At 41.3% G+C, this 17102-nt stretch overlaps 1 long non-coding RNA gene across 1 annotated transcript in view; it reads left to right on the forward strand.

Moving 5' to 3' along the window:
• Positions 1-508: 508 nt before the first annotated feature.
• LOC109143848 overlaps positions 509-17102 on the forward strand; it is a 71344-nt gene continuing 54750 nt past the window's right edge. The window contains exons 1-2 of the long non-coding RNA XR_005604490.1: positions 509-673; positions 1019-1083. This is a non-coding gene — a long non-coding RNA (uncharacterized LOC109143848). The remainder of the gene's footprint in view (positions 674-1018; positions 1084-17102) is intronic.

Consider the following 17102-nt stretch of genomic DNA (forward strand, 5'->3'; position numbering starts at 1 on the left):
AAAAATACGTGGATGGTCTCCTATGAATATTTTATTTCTAGGGTTTTCCACAGAGGGAAAAAAATCCCAACGAAATATGAGACACGTCACTTTAGCCTGGAAGTAGTGTTAACAGTAACCCTGTTCAAGAGAAGGAGGAAATGAGAGTAAAAGGAAGAATAAAATGAAGCTGGGTTTTTTGTTGTTGTTGATGGTATATGGGGTGGGGATTTTTTTTGTTTGTTTGGTTTTGGTTTTGTTTTTTTCCTCTGGGGAAAAGGCATTATTTGAAGGAAAAAGCTCTGAGGGGAGAATTCCGCCCCAGTGTGTGCCCCGGGGCCCTTCTGCACAAACAGCCAGCCTCGGAGGGTTTGCAGGCACATCTGCAGAGTGAGAGGAAGATTCAATAACAGTGTGGCCACCTTCATTAATTTTAAACTAATTCACATGCTAGTGCTTGGTGTATTGCTTAAATGTGTCTGTTTGTTCACCTGTAACATGATAATATTTTCTCCCTCATAGGAGGGTGAAGCTGAGGGCTTATGAGCTTCTCCCTGACAGCTCCTTCTCCAACTGTGCTGAAGATGTGCACACACCAAAACGCACATGTGCTTACAGCCGAGGAGGGAGGGCTAACTACACTGCCAAATACTCTTTTAGATGGAAAGAAAGCTGCAAGCTTGAGAATTGCAAGGTGGGTACTGCCTGCCCTGCCATCCAGAACAGAGGGCTAATGGCATGGGGGTGGACGGAGCCTGGGTGTGACCACGCAGGATTTGCAGGATAGTTCCATCCCAGGGTGGTAACAGCATTGGAATTACTTGATGGATACTATTTTCATTATTATTACTTTAATGCACCATTGTGGACACAGTCCTGTACCTTAAAAGAGTAACGCAAGCAAAACACAGGCCTTATATATGCAATTACATCCACTGCAGCTCCAAAAGAAGACAATTAGCGGAGTGCATTCCCCAGAAAGCCATCCACGGAGGTCAGAGTTCGGGAGTAACGTTTCCTTTCTCATCTCTGCCCCCAGAAAACCAGACATTATCAGCATCAAATCATCTGCAGAGCACTCTAACTAAAAGGAGAACATTATGGGTAAGTAGCAGGCACTGTAATTGCCTAAACAAACAGAGTTTAGACAGAAAAGCTGTGATTCTAGTGTTCCTAACACGTGGTTGTATTTGGGGGTTTTGTTGGTTGGTTGGTTGTTGGTTTTTTCTCTGTTTCGTTGCATATTTTTTTGTAAGTTTTGGGTTGGGTTTTTCTGTGGTTTTTTGCTGTGTCTAATGCTAATAAATAGCATAATGCAGAAAATGCTTCCTTGATTTATTGCTAAAATTACAATATGAAACTGCACCTTTTAGTAAAATTACAGTGCATGCCTGCTAACAAGAAAGTGAGAAACAAAAATGATCTGGACTCCCAAATTTGAAATGAATCTCTTATTTTGGGTACTGAAAGCATTTATGGTGGTGTCTTTCCCCCCATTTTAGCATGTGCTAGTAATGCCCAGCTGGAACTGGAAGTGGCTCAGACTGCCTGAGAGATGTTGTTCTTTCTGCTGGAGTGGAAAGCCTTCTGTATCTCTGCTAAATTTCCAGTCCATTTGAGCAGACAGACATCGTTGTAATGGGGTTTGGCTCAGTGTTTTTTGGGGCACTCGAAGTCAGTGATTACCCCCTCCTCTCCAGCTGCCATATTGCAGAGCTCCTCCAGAAACACGTGCAGGAAGTACTACCTGTTACTAATGGCTGCTAAGCAGCTGCTGCCTTTTACTTCTTGGTCTGTTCACCAAGGGCTGGCTCACGTGAGGAAGGTGTCTTGTCCACACCTGGGTTTGGTATAGGAGACCCCAAATAGCTGGGGATAGATCTCTCTTTTATGAGCACATCCTGCAAAAGGACACTGTGGCTCTCATGTAATGTTGGCAGCAAATGCGTTGCTTGCTGTGCTTGGAAGTTCCCTCCATCATTTTGTTTCTCGTGTCCGTTTTCTTTTCAAAATTTTCAGGAGGCAGAGTCCGCCCCAGCCAGCTTATTCCCAGCACCGAGACTTCTCATTTTGGCTGGTGCTCAGGCACTGCTGTACTTTATATGATCAGTAATAGTTTAATAAGCCTCAGAAACTTGAAACCCCACCCTTGACCGCTGTGGGGCTTGGTGTCACTTCAGGAGCTGCTTCACACCAGTTCTAGGTTTGAAAGGGGTGCTACAGCATCCACCGCAGATAATACCCTTTGGACTCCTGCCCTGTGTAAACTTGTCATATAAACTGTACAAAATCAACAACAGGGTGGGTATGGGAATAAGGGGGAGAAGATCATGGGTTGAGGGGCCAGGGGGAGCTGCTGAAAAGCAGCAGCAGATATGGGGAGCTGAAAGCAGGATAGGACCTTTGGGTAAAATAATAGCACCCACTGTGTTTTTATCAAATGCCATGGGGATTTTCTTTAATGAAAGGCCACATAGGTTCCCATTTTTTCGTTTGAGGAGATTTTAAAGAGTGTGCAGTAACTGAAGCACTGGGATCAAAGGCAGGGGAGCAAGAAATACATCCGTAGGTGCCTTGCAGCTTTTTGGTCCAGTCTATAATATTGAATGCAACTGTACAACTGTATATTAACGTCTCTTTAATGATACGTCTTGTGGTCAGATTTTTGGGGAGCATGAGGAAAATTGTTGTGAGCCCCTTCCTGGGCATAGATAATGGCATAACCAGGTCTGCCTGTTCTTAGTCATCAGCCCTGTATCTGACCTCCATGCATGTGTGCATCTAATAACAAAAATGTGTGTTGATAAGCAGCATTTTATGAAAGAATAATTTGCTTAATATATTATTCTGGCTTAATATCTGCATGTGGATTGGAAACTGTCAGAGCAAACCAGAGTAATTTTAAAAGGTATATGACAATATAAAGATGGTGTGAGGTAACCTGCTGGGACAGTCATGGTGAAATCAGATTGGCAAAAATAAGGGCTGACCTGTTACTTGGAAGAAAGAGGCCAATTTATAACTGTGGTATGTTACTGTGTTAAATAACTCAATTTACTTTTATTTTTATCTGAACATTTGAAGGTCTTAGAAAATTAGTTAAAGTCATTTGGTCTCTCTGTGCTAGTTCAGGATTTTCTTTTCTTTTCTTTTTTCTTTCCCTTTTTTTTTTTTTCTTTTTTTGTAAGGCAATGTTGGTTGAGTATCTCCAAGAAAATGAAGTACTGGCAAGGGGGCAGAAAATCGTGCCTGATATTTCATGTAGCCAGAGAAAGAAGCAACACCTTGGAGGTGAATGATAGATATTATTATAAAAGAGTTGTAGCTCAGGGCAGGTGAGTAGTGTGTTAATGAGGAGCCACCTCCTGCTTTCTGACAGATGACTGTCATTGTTCAAATGCTGCCATCAGATTGATTAATAACTGGGTCATCCTGCCCTGCAGTTGGAGTAGACTGTCTTCATTCTTTTGCTGATTTCTCTAATATGCTGACCTGGAGGTGACCCAATAGAGGTGGAGCTGAGATTAGCATTTCACTGCTTGTAGAACAACAAGAGAAAATTCACAAGGAGCCGGTGGGTGCAGGGGGAACACTAACCAAAAACTCAAAGAATGTTCTTATCCCCAGAGCAACCCCCAAACTTATTCATCATGTGCAAGAACAAAAGTCCTTGCTTTATAAATAGGCAGTTTTAGTATTTGATACATTTATATTTTTAATAAAGATTTAAAATAGTCAGGTTCATTTCTGCAGTGTCAGCTAAACCTAAATGAAAGTATGTACAAGATCTCTTCAGAAAATGCAAAGAAATGTAGAGACCTGTGTATTGAGGGGCAGGGGAATGAGCTGATATAACATCAAAATTCCTGCTTTGCCTTAATGTCTCTTAATGTTCACTAAATTCACTATTAAAAGACCAAATAGTAAACAGCATGCTTTGACAAGTGAAATACAGGCGTATTATCCCAGATGACTGTTATTATGTGGAAAGAATGGCAATTCTCCTTCAAGATTTGTGTAATTTTCTCTCTTTTCTTGATTTAAACTCTTCTGAAAGCAATGGCATGGTGAGTTTACCTTTCTCCTTGTCATATGTTGGCAAGGTGTGATGGCTCTCATCTGCTTCGGGAGCATGGAGCACAATATAATAGTCAACTTGAGCCAGAGGGATACTTGCAACTAATTAGGATTCAATTTTCAGACTTTTTGGAACATTGCTTTGGCTAAAAGTTACATGAAAATATCCTTCAAATAGCTTGTGAAATTGGCTCATTTCTGGCACTCTTTTAAAATTACTGATCCTTCTATTACATGGACCAGCTCCGCAATTTGAGACTTTTCTATTTAAATGCAACATCTGTAACATTTTGCAAGAATACGTGCTATTCCTTCCATCTTCCTGGAGAGTCCCCTCCCTCCTCCTTTTTCATTACTTACAAAAGCAACCAAGCCTTTCTATCCTGGGACTCCACAGCAGAGCAGGACTCTCCTACGGAATGCAGCTAACCAGGTGAACAGTCCTAGAAGTGCTCCCATTTGATCACATGTGCTCTGTTCATGTGTCCATGCCATGTAGAGTACCTTCAGCTCAGTTAAAGCATTAGGCCACTTCTGAATTAGTTGTTTTGTTTCCCTAAAAAGGGCCAACCTTCCCTTTTTAAGTGAGGCTTATGCTTTCAGGTATAAGCGGTGAGCAGCCAAAGCCAATAATTATCAGCTTCAAAAACATCTTCAAATCTCCACACTGAATCATGATTTGTGTTTTAAACACACTTGGCCTTACAGCATGCAAGATTACTTTACACTCACAAAATACATAACTAGAGGCTAGAACAAAAATCCAGTAGAAAAAGAAACAAGAGGTTTGTCAAAAGAAAAACGTAGCCAGCTGTTAATTTTTAGTACTTAATATATGTAGCCCCATAGTTCAATCCACTTCTGTACTGTGGAGCCTTTTTTTAACAGTTCTCTCTGCCTGCAGAATGTACCTTAAAACAAGAAAGAAAACCTTGATGTAGGTCAACCTCTACAATAATTAAGGGGTTTTGAGCATGGAAGATTCCAAATAGAAATATCCCCTTTACCTAAAGCTGCATGTCTGTAAAGTACTCACCACATCCTGTGCAATGTATAGAACCTGGTTCTTCATTCAGTGCTGTGAGATCACCCCATGTCCAGACATGCAGTTTTGGTAATCTGGTGTTACTTTTGAAGTAGCTTCAGCTTGGAAACATTGGGTCTGCTCATTAACAACCAAATGGATGAAAAATGTGAAGCAGAGGTTGCTGTCCTCTTGTGCAAAACACTGGGTCCCAAATAACTTTCAGTTTGTGTAAAACAACAACCAGGGCAGTAATTTTGCTATTATAAGAATAATACTCAGCATAGGCCTTCTATGAAAGTCCAGGAATAAGCACATTATTAGGAGGCACATTTGAAAGGGTGCCTTGGAGTTCTGTGAGGGGAGGTGAGCTTCTGAGCCTCTTGAAGTTACTGCTGTGGAGATTCTCCATTTAGCTATAGCACACTGTTAAATCTATTCAGCTACGCAGGGCTCTATTTGAGCCAACATTAAAAGTTGACATTAGACTCAGAAAAGCCAGGAAACTCAGTGTTAAGACTGAAAATCCTGGCTGCAGCTCTGGTCTCAGCACAAGGCCATATGCCAAAATGATAACAATAATGCAAAAAAATTTGCATTAAGCCTGCAGTGGAATACTAGATTTCAGATTCCACTATGGCCTTTTTTCTTTACTGCACCCTTCTCTTCAATCACTTTTTTTACTCTTTTTCATTACAGCAAACATTTCTCAAACATTGCTTCAGATACCTGTGGTAACCAATACCTTTCTGTAGGTGGAAGAGGTGATATCACAGTAATGTAATCACCATGAAATGGCAAATATCTTTTCAACGATGCCCACTAAAAGACCTTTAAGATTCCTATCTTGGGATATGTGTTGACAAACTGGTGTGCCATGGTATCTGAAGTGACAAACTGGTGTGCCGTTGTATCTGTAAAATGCTTCTTTATGTTATCTAGTTTTACTCCTTCTACTTAATCCATAATTCAAAAAGGAAAGAGATCATTTAAGAGTTACAGAAGGCAGCAGAGAAAAAAAAGAAGTTTTCAGGGAGATAGCTGAGCTGTGGGTTGCTGGTAAATAGGGAACTTGTTTGATTTCAGTAGTGGGAGTGGAAAGTCAATACTGGGTGTAGAGCAGAAGCGGCAAGATGCAGGCTGCAGAGGATTCAGAATAATCTTGGGTTCCATTTAGACCTAGAGCAGAATCGCTGTTGACTTCATGTGGGTAAAAATTTCAGCTTCAGATCCAGAAGTTCCCAAACAAAATGGTCAATGTGGATTTTGTGTACAGGCAGTCTTGTGGTCCCTCTCAGCTTGTTTAACTTCTCTTATGGAAAAGATTTTTATTCAAAGAAATACAGGAAAAAGCTTAACAGACAATTTTATCCTCACGTCTTCCAGGATGATTTGTTTAACCTGACACTTTCTATATAGGCATTGCAAGCACAAGCTAGAATGGTGTAAATGGAGACTGTGTGTGGAACCTGACCTGGACATTGGAGTCTCTTGTAGTAACTAGCTAAGTATTTGTTGCTGATTTCATAAGGAAATTGATTTGGCATATTTAACGTTGTTTCTTTATTTTATAGGTAATGGACTATTCCCATAGCTCTGTTAAAAAATAGTGTGCATATATATATATGTATATATCTCACAGATTTACAACTCTGCTGTTTCACTAGGGATACACTTTATGTGACATAAGTCTCTGGATATATAACAATTAAATTCATATGACCCACGGACTACCTCACAACCCAAAATTGCCCTTTGCATATTATGAGGGAATAGTGATTACCCTCTAATCACTTATTAAATCTGCTTTTCCAATGAAACTTTGTCTTTCCAAGGCCTAAAAAATGGAAGGAAAAAAATCTGGTGTTTGTAACAAAACCCAGTAATGTCACACTGCCCATTATCTGTACTTCTGCTAAATATGCTCGAAAGAACAGTGTCATGTTTCTTCTCCATCACAAACTTATTGAAACAAGAGAACCTTTTGTTGAGAAGAATCTTACATGCATATAAGTGCTTAAGTAACTTTGCAAATGGATCATTTGGTGTGGTGAATAACACTGCACTGCAATAGCATTGAATTAGCATGTTTGCTATGTGTATTGGTATCTTGTCCCAGATAAATGTGAATCTCTGTCCCAGTGACGATGAAAGTAATCTTTTTTTTTTTTAGCTGTTGATAGGGTGTGGATGAACAAAATTAATAGGGAGAATCTAAGCTCTGAATTTGCAATTACCTTGTGGTTTTGGAGAGCTTAAGTTCTTGAGAAATTCAAAGTCCTACTTAGTCACTGTTTTGTTGCAACTTTTTAATATTATTGCTATAAGCTGTAAGTGCAAGAGCACGGTCTTTTCTGCATTATGCTTAAAATGTTCAGAGCCTCTAAAATGAGAGATTGAGGCTTGGCTGAGTCAACTCAACATTTCATTTTGCTGAAGCAGATAAATACACTTTCATTTAATTTACTGTGGGAAAATCTTTCAAAGCTATGTCCCATGGCACTTTCGGTGGTAGCAGATTTCTGCACATGAGTTTTCGGCCAAGGTCACTGTGTTCTAGCTGTCCCCTTGACTGCCATTCTTCATCCCAGAGGTGACTGAATTTCAGTGATGGGTGAAGTAATTTTTCTGCTTTAACTTAGGATACCATTGGGCACAAAGTCTGAAGTAAATGTGAGATATAATTAAACACACAGTGCAGAATTCTGTTTATGGTGGAAGGGACAGATAACCTGTCTGTTTCAACCTAACTTATAAAGGAAGTATGTTAAGCCATGCTTTCTTTCTTCCTTTGTGTTTTTTCAAACAAACCCCACTATTTTTCTAAGGGACAAGTAAACTATCCCCACCTCAGCAGATCTTAAAATTAATAGGGAGATCTCCTGATCTGGATTGCAAATAAAATGGTTTTGTTGTCCTTCCTATCTCAGGGCGAACTATGATAGATTCCACTTTCCCCAAACATGTAATTCATGACTAAATGAAGGTCATCACCTGTGTCCAAAAGCCCAGACTGACACCTGCTGACAAGGTCTGGGAGGTAGAGCACTAAATTCCTCACCACCCTCTTAACTTTGCTTTCATCTTTCACCTGCCGGTTAGATCAGCACTGCAGCCTTTACAAACAGCAGTGGGAAAGACGATTGATTATTAAAAGTAAAGGCAAAAATGGAAGTTATTGTTGGGTGAACCTACTGTGTTCTGCAGGCTTGTTTGGGACTGAGCCAAGGGTGCAAAATCTGAATATGGCTTTTGACCCTTCTCATACCTACAGGGGGAGAAACGGTCTAGTAAATAAATATAAAAATCAGGAGAGCTCCTTGTCCTATTACAAACTACCTGTGTTACACTGGATAAATTCTCTATGGAAGCATGCACCAACTCCCTGCTTGGAAGAAAGGGATGAAATAGCATTTCCCTTGTCTACAGAGCTGAGGAAAACCACACTAAATACACTGCACCTTTGGACTCTGATGAGGAGGGACAAATGAAAGCCTATATTTAGGATCTTAATGCTAATGTGATTAAGATTAACCTCAACTGATGTTTTAAATTGGGATCATCTACAGCTGCAACACCTGGATCACAGTTTCACTGGAGTTCAGGGCTTAGGGGACTGCTTTGACTTGGGACCCCTACTCTAGCAGGGAGACTTTTTTGCTAAGCTGACCCAGAGTCTTTCAGGCTGGCCCCTCTGTCACTCTGATTTCATGCTGTGGCAGATGTAATGATGCAAAGCTGGACGACACAAACACATCTCAAAAGAAGAAAGTTCCCTAAACAAGACATGCTTATGCCTACATACTTACATTCCTGGTAAATCAGGAACTCACAGCAGTCACTATCTCAAAGCAGTGCTAAGAGCCTATATTTCACATTGGTACCATTATTATTAACAGCAAATAGGAATGAGGAAAAGGATGGGGGCACCAAGCATACAACCCTGCTATCAACTCACCCACCTCAGTTTTCTTTTTCCTGAGTGAGAATTCAACTTGAACAATTATTTTGAAAATGTTTGAATTTAACCCCAAACTCACCCTTTCTATATCCTGTTGTTGGTTCATGGTAACAATTCAAACACAACCAGTGATCCCTTGGCTAGGGCCTGTTCAGCACTAAGTCCATTTTCACACATCAATCTGCAGGGCAGGGTTAGACTGCAAGTCCCCTACTTGTCCTTGTCACATGACTTGCCAGCACCTGTGTTAAGTGTCTTTAGCTGTGTCTACCTACACTCTGCAAATGTTTGTGGGGACCCATTCAGCATGGGAATGAACCATGCCTGTGCTGAGTTTTTACTGTTGGTGGGAGTGTCCTATTTCTCTCTTCCCAGGAGAAGGAAAGGAGCTCCCTCAGTGAAGAACTGTGGGCTTTTTTGTGCCTGAAATTTGTCCTGCCCTACTAACTTTCCATGTTTACTGTCCGTTAATAGAAATCCTGTTAGTGGCCCATCCTGTTTCCCACTTCCATGCTGCAGCACAGACACTACTGTGCTGCCAGCTCTGCTTCTTGAGATAGTAAAAGGAGTGGAGGTAGGCAAGGAGCATTGCCAACCTGCTCAACACCCTGGGTTTGTTCTGAAGCAATGTAGAGCTGAAGCATGAAGACACAGCTCAGCCTGAACCCCCAAAACAAAGCCGTGGTTTTGGCAGCCTGGAGGATGAGGCTGGCACCACATGAGTGAGTGGAACAGAGACACTCATGTGAAGCCATCCATGCTGTCATCAGTCTGGGGTTATCCAGGGGAAAGATGCCTTGAGTACCTTGCAATTCAGACCCACCGTTTCGATGTCCATAAAATCCTCCCCAGCCTTTTAAAAGTGTACAGACGGATCTCTTCTCCAGGACATGGGAGTTCCTCAGTGCAAGACCCCTCTAATATCCGGAAATACTCTATTTATCCTGCTCAGTGGTGGGGAAGCCAAGACAGGAAGATACCAGAGCCAGGAGTCATGCTGGAGGGCTGTGAGAGTGCAGCAGTCCTACTGCTCACCCAGGCACCTCCACTCAGCTCCGGCTGCACCCCAGCAGCCCCCAGAGGCTGATCTCAGCCTGGCTCCTGTCCCACTGTCTGTGGCCAGTGCGCCCTGTCCATGGGCAACGACTCTGAGCCTATGGCAGCAGCTGGCAGCAGGCACTGGTTACGGGATCTGGATCTTGTGCTCTACCCAAACACGACACAGATTCATTTGCAAGAATCAAGCAGGAATATTTCAGCATTGGCACCAGTTACTGACAGGCTTTCGGAAAAGAGATTTTTCCCACCTGCATGTTATAAAACCATAGTAAATGGAGACTGTAATCTCTCGACGTTAAACAAATGAGGAAGCTGCATTCTGAAACTCATAAGTCACCACCAGCCTTTACCAAATAATAACAATTGCTTTGCTGATGGCCCTGTCTCTCGCTGTTAGCATGCTGAATGACAGGGAGTAGTGTGTGCTAGTGAGAGTATCTAATTTGTTCCAAGTACTGCAAGCATTCCTGAAAATCCACAGAGGCTCTTCATAATCTTTTGCAGGTGGTCAGATTTTAAATATTAGAAAAAAGTGAACTAACATATTAAAACAGGAAGATAAGCATTTCCTTTGTTTGTTTTCTATTCATTTGCTAAAGCAATACATCTTATTTGTGTCACCTATTAGCTGGTTTCATAATATTCTGATGGACTGATGAATTTTTTTTTTAAATTCTCATTTGCAACTCCACAAAGCCCTATCTGTAGCACAGAGAAGAGACTGGAAAATCAAGATAACTTCTTCCCAACAAGGCCTGATAGCTTCTAGAAACAATGACAGTAAGATCTAATCTGAATAAGTAGCAAGATTTTAAAATGTGGAATAGAGGTTATAGTGATAAATACTATTTTTCCCAGCAGGTATGCACAAAGGAACAGGCTGCCTATAGGTAATTACTAGAAAATTGCAATCCAGTTGATATGGCTTATGGACCTCTACCTGATTCCCACACAAAGGAAACACATAGGCATTACATGTCCAGGAGGCCATGCTGAAATCTCATTTAAAGGGCTGTGACTTGGTACAAAGAAACCTCTCAATCTCTACCTTACCTCTGCAGCAAACTCTGCTTAAAAAATCTACCTGGGACAGATGATCCAATACAAGGCCAACATGGATGGAAAATATAAATGACAGTGGTCGATTTTTCTCTTTGAAAATGCTTAAAATATAATCCTTTAAAAATATCCACCTCACCTTTGTGGAATAGACCTGCTAGACAGAATTTTACGGATTTCTGGTTAGTTTGCACTTTTTTTCATTCAGCTGCTAGCTATGATGTCAAATATCTTCTCTGTTTATCTGTGAGCATGGTTTGTCCATGACCAGGGATACCAATGGGAAGGAGTGATTGGATGTGGATTTTGCATGTGATAGTCACAGGTACCCCCTTGCTGTAGTCTTTAACTTGATCAGACATACCTGATACATTCATCTCTCTAGTCTTTCATCTAACATGTGATACACCCCAAAAAAAGCTCATTAGCTAAAGTTTATTCCAGAAGTTGGTAAGGAATAAAATTTCTGGGACAGTCAAACAACAAAGGGCAAGCTGAAAAAAGATGGCGCATTAATAACAACAACAAAAACAACAACAACAACCACCAGGATTAGTTCTCTATTGACGCAGAAAATGGAAAATGCTTTTCCCCTTTAACTAATGATTTTGTGCAAACCCTTCCCATATTTTTCTTGTAATTTAACAATGAAAGGGAGGATAGAGACATTCAGTGCTTGCTGTACTGATTTTTCCAGAGATTTGAGTGACATTCCAGAGCCCTGAGAATGGTTAACTTCTCTGAGTTTTACCTGGACGTTTGCATGTTGAGGCCAATGCAGTACATTGAATTGTTGGTTTTAAGCAGAAGCTGGTAACGTACGTGTGAGAAGCCCTTTTCTGAAACCCTCTGGGCACTTGGGGCCTGTTAAGAGCTTTCTTGTTTCTTTCTGTTCTCATGTATCATCATTTGGGGTTATACAGGATTCTCTGGGAAGGCAAACCTCGGGCTGAAGGTCAGGCCCTCCCTGGTGAAGCAAAATTGTTGCTGCCGCTGAGGTGTTTGCAGGAAATCAATATGGCTGCTAAAGTGTCTTTGCTTAGGAAGGCCGCCTAAGTAGCCTTTCCCTCATCTCTAATGGCAAGTAACCTTCAGTTTATTAATCTACAGAGCCATCAATATGTCTCTCTATGTCCCTGTGATTGATCTATATACCTGATAGTGTGTGCTATTAAAATCCCCGTTTTCTGGCTTTCCTGGTCACCTGGAATGAGTAAAGCCAGTTTGGACATTCTTATTGTGGAGCTGGGAAAGAAAAGCAGGGGAGCATGCTTCCTTTTTATCTACCATTACTAATTTGTCTTTAGGACTGGATTATTCAGGTTAGGCCTTCCCCTCCCCCTACCTCCCCACTTAAATGCCAGTTCTGCCGTGCTTTTGTTGGCAAATACAGATAATAAAGCTTCACCTTAAAAGCGGGACCTTTGAGGAAGTGGTTTATTTCTTGGCCCTCCCCTAGGCAAGCCATTTAATCGTTCTGTGTCTTTCTTCTCACTATCAAATGGAGATACTACTTTACTCCAGACTTTACTTTAGTCTACCCAGCCTGCCAGGGAACCATTTGGAGTATGAGTTACTTTTCACTGTCTCTGGCAAAAGAGGAGTTGATATTCAGGTAGAGCTGTGAGGCAAAATTAGTCTTAAAAAGTCTCAAATGGAATGACTGAAGAGCAATTGCTCTGGCTTTGTTCCTTGGTCTGCGATGGGCACAAGCTCTGTTTGCAAAGCAGGAATTGAAAACCCCCTGTTCAGAAAAACAGCTACCCACATCTGAAACACAGGTTGGAAAAGTCATCAAGTCCACTAGTGCCTCTGGAGCAGGCACATGCATATGGGGGTAAAAAGTGGGGGAGGGAAGAGTGAGAATGATTATTTAGGATGTTGAACATATTAAACATGTACCTTTTAATATGTGCTGTAGCATTTCAGCAGATGTGGAGGAAATTTTGAGGTCAGAAAGGAGAAGCCACCTCCTACTCTAACTGTTCTAGTGCTTTAGAATTTATTAGGGAGCACGCATTGTCTGGAGGTGAAGGTTAGTGCAGCTCTGCCAGTCCTCTGGCTTTCTAACACAGTCCCTCACCTAGAAGGAGAATTGCACATTCTGTGGAATAAAGGAGATAACTCTGTTTCAGCCATTTTGTTTTGTCTCTAATCTGGTCTCTTATGGGTCCTATTGAGGGCAGTGTTAAAAAATGGGCTTTTAAAAAGCTTTTTTTCATGATATCTCATAATTAAACTTTAGCGAATGAGTTGAGCAATAACAGGGGAGTTCTGGTCTGTTTTATGAGGCAATACTCTAGTTCCTAAGTGGGTGAACTAGGAGACCTTTCTCTCTTGCATGGGAATTGAGTAATTGCTGGGAAAACCAGACTTGTGCTCCTCCTGTTAGTATACTATAAGCTCTTTGAAATAAAATAGCTGAGCCCTCTCTAAATAATGACTTTCATGGAAATGCTGGTTCCTAAAGTAGTGACCTTCAGGCAACCGAAATCACAGCCTGTGTCCAGATCCAGCTTCCACAGCTGGTCAGCCTGGCTGTGGCTGCCCAAACCTCTGGATTCAAATGCTCAGGAGGTTAGAAAGGTTAGAGATTTTTTGCTACTAAGACTTACTTCTAATTAGAAATGAAATACCATAAATAGTTTTTAGGGAAGGAAATGGAAGCCTAAAAGCAAAATGAAATTAAAGGTCAATCTTCAACTTAGCAGGCTGATGCAGAACGTGGATTTAATAACAAGAAAATCCATTCTGAGAGGAAAGAAAAAAAAAGTCAAAATTACTAGACAGGTAAAAGACAGAATGGTTTAATATGGAACCTCATCCTCTGAAATATAAGGCAGGTGGAAAGCGGCAAGTTCAATAACAAAAAATATAAATAGAGCTAATAGTTGAGAGGCACTGAAAGAGAAACTGGCTACACTTGGAGGCATCTAGAGTGAGGTAAAGCAGCAATGGAAAATTAAATATAATATAGAATCAAATTTTGACTATATAGTGGTTTTTAAAAGAACAAAGAAACAAACCTGCTCTCCAGAATTTAATTTGAATCCTTCTTGCTTCCTTACAGCATTTAAGCAAACCCGGTACAATTTCCCATGCACAGTTCAAACTAATCAGAAGATTTATTAGGTATTTTAAATATTTCTAGATTCTCTTGACATTTTGATAATATTGTTTTCCATACCTATACAGTTTTTAGTCCAGAGGGCTTTTAGGTACCGAACCTCTAATCAGGCTTTAAGTAAGTGTGAAGCCAAAAGAACGTAATTATTTACCTTTATTTTCCTTTAAGGACAATTCCGTCTCCCTTTCACAGCTGGTGAAGCAGCATTAATAAATTCTGAATTCTCTGCATTTGAGACAAGCTGTCATTGCTGCCCAATATTTTGGGGGATAGGAATTTCCCAGCTCTCATACCAAGCCACATGCTGCAGCCTCATGAACATTTTTTGCTGTGGCCTGTTAAACTTCCCTCCCTGTTCCTAGGCAGGGCAGAGAGCCAGTGAGAAGCGATGAGTGCTTTTCATGGTAAGGAACAATACATGAAGACTTTCCAAATTAATTTAACATTCACAAGGAATGCTGTTGGCTGCATCAATTTCAGATATGCTGGCAAGCAGGAAATTATTTTCCATGTAGATGATGTTTCTATCCCTTCCCCCCCTTCAGGACCCCTATGGTGAGAAGGAGGAAGAGAGGTTTTGTCTTTTAATGAAATCTAATTGTGGAGCATGGTCGGGGAGGGGAAGGGTCAGGGGAAGGCCAGCCACATGAGCCTCTGCAGCAAGACATCTTCTGGAAAGAGCTGATCCTAGTGGATCCATTGGGCACCTTTGGTCCCTGCTCTCCCCTTGGAGACAGGATGGCCTCGTGGAAGGAGGGGGGAGCTGAGCTGGTGGAAAAACATTGCTCCCTGCTGCAGTCTCTGGAAGGGGGCCTTGGATCTTATCCTCTGTTCAGGCTAAACTCGCTAAAAGCTTACTGGTACAGATGGTTTAATTTCCTTTATCTCCCGAAAGGGTCCCTCAGACTTTGTTAACTAAACACACACAGAATCATAGAATGGTTTGGGCTACAAGAACCTTAAAGACCATCCTGTTCCAACACCCCTGCCATATATAGGGATACCTGCCACTGGACCAGGTTCCTCAGAGCCCCATCCAACTTAGCCTTGAAAACTGGCAGGGATGGGCCATCCACAACTTCTCTGGGAAACCTGTTCCAGTGCCTCACCACCCTCACAGTAAAGAATTCATTCCTAGTATCTAATCTAAACCTACACTTTTTTCAGTTTAAAGCCCTTCTTGCTTGTCCTATCACCGTGTCCTACAGTACTGCCAAGATTTGCCACAGTTTGTGAGATTTCCATTCCTGAGCAAAGTGAACTTCTGCATGTACTGAAAAGCCACCATGGACATGGCTGACATCTGTACAAGAAGTCTGGAGCTCTTCTGGTGGCCAGGGTCTTGTGTGTGGGATGTAATGACCTCACCTAAAAGCAAAAATGGAAAGCAAGCTTAGCTGAAGCTTTGCAAGGTGAAAATAACAGATGATCAAAGAGGAAGACATCTGTGCAGAGGGTCCAAAGTATGGAAATTGTGAAGATCAAGTGTGAAATGTCCCAAGATTTCTATGGGCTGTTTTATGACGGATTTTATCTATTTTATCTCCAAACTGTATGGAAGATATCCCCTATTAGAGCATTAGGGCTGACATAAAAAAACTCCGTAAATTGGATCAAGAGTATTTAAGAAATTTTGAGGAAATCTGATATGGAAGTATAACAAAAACAAATAATAATCAGAAAATCATTTACTCCTTGTAAGGATGTAGGTATGTGTGTATATTTATATACCTGCTGCTCTTTATCATGTAGAACATACAGATCTCAAGATACTTATGCTCTTCCTAGTCATCCAGTCAATGAAAATATCAACAAATAGTACATAATCAGTCAGAAAAATGCAATTTCTAGATCTTAGCCCTTAATCTTATTCCCCCCTTTCTTCCCACTATTTCTGTAATTCTTGTCCTTGTAATAGTGCAATTGCAGCTCAACTTCAAATAAATTCCGTACTCTCTCAGAAGTTTTGCATTTAGTTCTTTGAATCCTGCAGACCATGGAAGTTTCTTAAATTGGCAGTGGGAGCATTTCAGTCATAAGGGGAGAAGACTTAAAAACTTCAAGTTTAATTCAAATATGCAATCTGGTGCAGGCGTTTCCATGCCTGGTTAATTCAGACTTCAGTGAAACCACGGGGCAGGACTTGTGCTCATGCTATGGGCACTTGGAATTGCTAAGGTTAGTGAAAAAAATCTACTGAAAAGTGACATGCTTCATGTCAAGCAGTTCAGCCCCTCTGAGTGACTGCAGGTTAGGGCTCAGGCCTGCAATTGAGTTACTGCAGTTTAACGGGTTACCATGCATCAGCTAAGCTGCAGAAACAGTCGCCTGTGTCCTCCTTGCCTTTGACAAATGTAAGGTGATTTGACTTAGCTTAATCTATTTTCATTGCAGGCTAAATTGAATTACCTCATATTTATGATGGGCTATAAGGGCACTCAGAGAGAGTTATCTGGGTTCAACTGGTCTCTGGTAACTTGCTTAGCCATGGTAGCTGGACTGTGGGCATAAACCCTGAGCGGCCTTGTGCTCACAGGAGAGAGCTGACGTGAACTTCAGCAGACACAGATTTATAACTCACAATGAAGTAGTTTGGGATGTGGTAAGTCATTGATGGAATAGCTGGAATTGGCTTTTAAAGGAACAGAGTAGCTGGCAGGGCACTTTCTTAATGGGTTTCTGATTCTGGAATATAGTTCCTTTCCCCTTTCAGAGTCTGTATTGGTTTGAGCTACAGCAGCACAGAGGCTTGCTTGCCATTCCTTTCTTCCTCAGTTTTTTTTTCAGGCAGACATGTGGGATGGAGCTGGGATGAT

Source organism: Corvus cornix, chromosome 2 (genome assembly GCF_000738735.6).
Source record: "Corvus cornix cornix isolate S_Up_H32 chromosome 2, ASM73873v5, whole genome shotgun sequence".
Taxonomy (NCBI): Eukaryota; Metazoa; Chordata; class Aves; order Passeriformes; family Corvidae; genus Corvus; species Corvus cornix.